Source organism: Engystomops pustulosus, chromosome 7, assembly GCF_040894005.1.
Source record: "Engystomops pustulosus chromosome 7, aEngPut4.maternal, whole genome shotgun sequence".
NCBI classification, from domain to species: Eukaryota; Metazoa; Chordata; class Amphibia; order Anura; family Leptodactylidae; genus Engystomops; species Engystomops pustulosus.
The window spans coordinates 132,628,445-132,634,444 of record NC_092417.1 but is presented as its reverse complement, the minus strand read 5'-3'; positions in this window follow the sequence as shown (position 1 = coordinate 132,634,444).

Below are 6,000 nucleotides of genomic sequence, written 5' to 3'. Positions count from 1 at the left end.
AACGTTATACTTTTTTTTTTTTTATTTGCTTGTGGCTGGGCTTGCTGGCACTAGTAGTGCAGCTAGTACCATATTGTGAGGAATTTGCAGGGGGACTTGCTACCGTTGTGTTTAGCTCTTAGTGACACACATATCCACCTCAAACACCGAAGTGGGACAATTTATTAGGGGTTTGAGTAGAATTAGGCAGAGTCTGCTGATTTTTTTTTTTTTAGCTGTATTTCATTTTATAGCTCAAACTCATCTTGCAAAGCAGTGTGCTCTCATTGTAGGCTACAAAATAGCCATAGGAGAACCCCAACGGCTTACTTAGGCCTACAATAGCGTTATATTTTCCTTTTTTTTGTTTGCTTGTGGCTGGGCTTGCTGGCACTAGTAGTGCAGCTAGTACCATACTGTGAGGAATTTGCTGGGAGACCTGCGACCGTTGTGTTTAGCTCTTAGTGACACGCATATCCACCTCAAACACCGAAGTGGGACAATTTATTAGGGGTTTGAGTAGAATTAGGCAGAGTCTGCTGATTTTTTTTTTTTTTTACCTTTATTTCATTTTATAGCTCAAACTCATCTTGCAAAGCACAAAATCCAGTTGTGTGCTGTCAGTGTAGGTTAGAAACTAGCCATAGCAATAGGATAGCATCGTTTTGTTAAAAAAAATTAAAAAATAAAAAAAAATAAACACAAAATTTTTTTTTTTTCAAGTTTACACTTTAATTTGGAAAATGTTTAACCCGAGGGCTAGGGGTAGAGGACGAGGGCGTGGACGTGGGCGTCCAACTACTGCAGGGGTCAGAGGCCGTGGTCCTGGGCGGGGTGAAACACCACCTGCTGATGGGGGAGCAGGGGAACGCCGCAGAGGTACACTCCCTAGGTTCATCATGTCTCAAGTTACTGGGACTCGTGGTAGAGCACTGTTGAGGCCAGAACAGTGCGAAGAGGTGATGTCGTGGATTGCGGACAATGCTTCTAGCCATTTGTCCACCAGTCAGTCTTCCACGCAGTCCACCCATGTCACCGAAATCGGCACTCCTCCAGCTCCTCCACCTCAGCCTCCTTCCCCCCAGTCTGCCCCCTCCCACCAAAATTTGGCATTTGAACCGGCATACTCTGAGGAACTGTTTTCTGGACCCTTCCCACAGTCACAAACCACTTGTCCTGCTGCTGCTGAGCTATTTTCCGATGCCCAGGTTTTCCACCAGTCGCAGTCTGTGGGTGATGATGACATTATTCACGTAGTGGAAGAAGTGTGTAAAGAGGTGTCGGACGATGAGGAGACACGGTTGTCAGACAGTGGTGAAGTTGTTGTCAGGCAGGAAGTCCGAGGGGGGAGCAGACTGAGGGATCGGAGGATGATGAGGTGACAGACACAAACTGGGTTGATAGGCCGGGTGAAAACAGTGCTTCTGAGACGGAGGCGAGTCCTATAGCAGAACAGGTTGGAAGAGGCAGTGGTGGGGCCAGACGGAGAGGCAGGGCCAGAGCTGGTGCATCAGCGCCAAATGTTGCCCGTAGTCAAGCTCCCGTGGCGAGGGCTAGATTTTCAGAAGTCTGGAGGTTCTTTAAAGAAACACCGGATGACCGACGGACTGTGGTGTGCAACCTTTGCCAAACCAGGATCAGCAGGGGTTCCACCACTACTAGCTTAACTACCACCAGTATGCGCAGGCATGTGAATGCTAAACACCCCACTCAATGGCACCAAGCCCGTTCACCTCCGGCCGGGCACACCACTGCTCCTTCCCCTGTGTCATCTGCTAGTCAGCCCCCTGCCCAGGACCCCGGCCCAAACACCTCCCGTGCGAAAACCCCATCTTCGCCTCCACGATCCTCCACAGCATCCACCAGCGTTCAGCTCTCCATACCCCAAACGCTGGAGCGCAAAAGGAGGTATAGCGCAACCCACCCACACGCCCAAGCCCTCAACGTCCACATCTCCAAGTTGCTTAGCCTGGAGATACTGCCCTATAGGCTGGTAGAGACCGAGGCCTTTCGAAACCTCATGGCGGCGGCCGCCCCTCGGTATTCGGTCCCCAGCCGCCACTACTTTTCCCGATGTGCCGTCCCAGCCCTGCACAAGCACGTGTCAGAGAACATCCTCCGTGCCATGACCAACGCCGTTTCTGACAAGGTCCACCTGACCACGGACACGTGGACGAGTGCTGCCAGGCAGGGCCACTATATATCGCTGACGGCACATTGCGTTAACTTGGTGGAGGCTGGGACCGAGTCTGACCCTGGGGCTGGTCATATACTGCCGACGCCGAGGATTGCGGGGCCTACCTCGGTCCAGGTCTCAAAGGCCTACTATGCCTCCTCCTCCTCCCACCCCTCCTCCACCTCCTCCTCTGAATTACCATCCGTGGGCATGGCGCCATCAGTCGGTAGCTCTAGGCACAGCAGCAGTGCCATCGCTAAGCGACAGCAGGCGGTGCTCAAACTGCTGAGCCTAGGCGATAAAAGGCACACCGCCCAAGAGTTATTACAGGGCATCACGGCGCAGACTGATCTGTGGCTGGCACCGCTGAACCTGAAGCCAGGCATGGTTGTGTGTGACAACGGCCGTAACCTGGTGGCAACTCTGCAACTCGGCAGACTGACACATGTGCCATGTCTGGCCCATGTGTTAAATCTCATAGTTCAGCGTTTCCTCAAGACATACCCCAATATGTCTGATTTGCTCACGAAGGTGCGCCGCATCTGTGCGCATTTCAGGAAGTCCAGCACAGATGCTGCCACTCTCAGGGCAGCGCAGCGCCGCCTCCAACTGCGCGCTCACCGACTGTTGTGCGACGTGCCCACGAGGTGGAATTCAACAATAACCATGTTATCCAGAGTTTACCAGCAGCGCAGAGCGATTGTAGACTGCCAGATGTCAACTTCCACCAGAACTGGTAGTCAGGTCAGTCAGCTTCCTCAAGTCTACAATGAGGAGTGGACGTGGATGTCTGATATCTGTCAGGTGCTGAGTAACTTTGAGGAGTCAACACAGATGGTCAGTGGTGATGCCGCCATCATCAGCCTCACCATCCCGCTGCTTGGCCTGTTGAAAAACTCTCTGGTCAGCATGAAGTCGGAAGCTTTGCGCTCGTCACAAGAGACGGGGGAAGAAGATTCCCTTGTTGATAGCCAAAGCACCCTTAGGTCTGTTTCTCAGCGCATATCGGAGGAGGTGGAGGAGGATGAGGAGGAAGAGGAGGAGAATGTTGGCGAGACACAAGAGGGGACCATTGTTCAGTCCTTCACTTTTCAGCGTGTATGGGCAGAAGAAGAGGAGTTGGAGGAGGAGGAAATGGACAGTCAGGCCAGTGAGGGGAGTGAATTCTTGCGCGTTGGGACTCTGGCGCATATGGCAGATTTCATGCTAAGCTGCCTATCCCGTGACCCTCGCGTTCAAAGAATTTATTCCAGCACCGATTACTGGGTATTCACTCTCCTGGACCCACGGTACAAGCAAAATCTTTCCACTCTCATCCCTGGAGAGGAAAGGAGTGTGAGAATGCATGAATACCAGCAGGCCCTGGTGCACAAGCTGAAACAGTATTTCCCGTCTGACAGCGCTAGCGGCAGAGGGCGTACTTCTGCGGGACAAGTAGCGAGGGAGAGTAGGCGACCAGGCAGCTTGTCCAGCACTGGCAGGGGTACGCTTTACAAGGCCTTTGCCAGTTTTATGTCACCCCAGCAAGACACTGTCACCTGTCCCCAGTCTCGGCAGAGTAGGGCTGATCTTTACAGAAAGATGGTGAGGGAGTATGTAGCTGATCATACCATCGTCCTAAATGATCAGACAGCTCCCTACAACTACTGGGTTTCAAAGCTGGACACGTGGCACGAACTGGCGCTGTACGCCTTGGAGGTTCTTGCCTGCCCTGCCGCTAGCGTGTTGTCCGAGCGGGTTTTCAGTGCAGCTGGTGGCATCATCACCGATAAGCGTACACGCCTGTCGACTGACAGCGCTGACAGGCTGACGCTTATCAAGATGAATAAAGCCTGGATTTCTCCGCATTTCCATTCTCCACCAGGTGAAAGAAGCTGAACCTGAATAATGTATGCACTCCTCCTCCTCATTGTCCTCCTTCTCCTCCTCTTTGTACACTAAAGCAGAGGAAACTGGCTATTTTTTTGCCAGGGCCAACTGGCTCTGGCTATAGTACTCTATGTATTTAATTTTTCTGGAGGGCCAACTACCCTGTCCTCTGTTTTAAACAATTTTTGGGAGTGCCACATACAGGCACTCAATCTATGTAATTTTTCTGGAGGACCAGCTAACCTGCTCCTCTGGTTTGAAAACTTTTTTGGACTGCCACATACAGGCACTATCCAAATTAAATTGTCTCCATAGCAGCCTCCACACGTCGTCTTTTTAGCTGCCTTCACACGTTGTCTCCATTGCTACCTCCACACGTCATCGCCATAGCTGCCTCCAAAAGTAGTCCATATAGCTGTCTCCATACATGGTCCCCTTATCAAACGAGCTGTGTCAGGCAGAATTTTGGATTGTTTTCATGGCTTCCACATCAAACTTGTTAACTTTGTCGCCACCCTGCTGTGTAATCCACAAAATATACTGGCAAACTTTTATCATTTACCAATATTATTTCAGCGCGTCTTGCGCATCTGTTTACATTCCCCTCACCCGCCATATCCTAAACTTATAAGAACGCTACTACACTTGATCTTATACAAAAGGTTCTTAGAAGTGCTGTTTGGGGAGTAGCCTAGAGACAGGGGCTTGGATTGTCGAAAGCTCGCCTGGCAGCAGAGAGCCAGCTCCATCTCAAGATCCAACTAACATAGTTTTAACTGCAGCACCTTTAATCTACTACTAGTTCACTGCCTCCATACATGGTCCCCTTATCAAACGAGCTGTGTCAGGCAGAATTTTGGGTTGTTTTCATGGCTTCCTCATCAAACTTGTTAACTTTGTCGCCACCCTCTTGTGTAATCCACAAAATATACTGGCAAACTTTTATCATTTACCGATATTATTTGAGTGCTTCTTGCTCACCTCCTTTGGTTCCTCTCTGCCACCCATTGGTTTTAAGCCTGAGTCCATTTGGGGTATGTTGCCAAGACACTCTCTAGCCTGCCGCTGCTGCTGCTGCCTCTGCATAGTCCCCTATAGTGTCAGGGTCAATTATTGGATGTTTTAGATGCTATCTAGCCTCATTCGGTCACTCTGTTGCCCATACTGTTGCCCATACTTTTGGCATAATGGTGCGATTAAGCAGCCTCAGAGGCATCCATGCATGCTGCCCCTGCTGTTTCCTGTCTATTTCCGTGGTGTTTCCATCCTTTTCTGAGGTTCCCAGGTGCTTGGCCAAGCTTCCCTGTGCAGATCCTTGGTCCCCTTGAAAAATGCTCGAGTCTCCCATTGACTTCAATGGGGCTCGTTATTCGAGACGAGCACTCGAGCATCGGGAAAAGTTCGTCTCGAATAACGAGTACCCGAGCATTTTAGTGCTCGCTCATCTCTAGCTATTACCATTAATTTATGTCATCAGAAAAATGAAAAAAAAAATTGATATATTGAATATGTCTGTGCCTAAAGGGGTTTTAGAACACATCTGGCACAATGATCAGATGATATTGTCAGAGAAATTAATGTGTGACTGCTTTTCGGGAGATGTTATATTGCATGACACACATTTGAATGGACAACCAGGTAATATTACTATGTACCACTATGGGTAATAAAAGAAAATCATTAGCCAGATGGGATATATAGTAATAAGAAAAGTAGCCAAAAGGACATGAATAATAAAGAATGTAAAAGTTATGCTAAAACCTAATGAATCCTCTATTTCTACGGCAAAACATGGTGGCAAAACCGCATGTGTCATGACTGTGGTTATGTTTGCTGTTACATTTATTTTTAAGTTTAGCTACCGTATTTTTCGGACTATAAGGCGCACCGGACTATAAGGCGCACCTCTAATAAATGTCTGCTAAGACATCTAGGTTCATATATAAGGCGCACTGGAGTATAAGGCAGTACCTAAA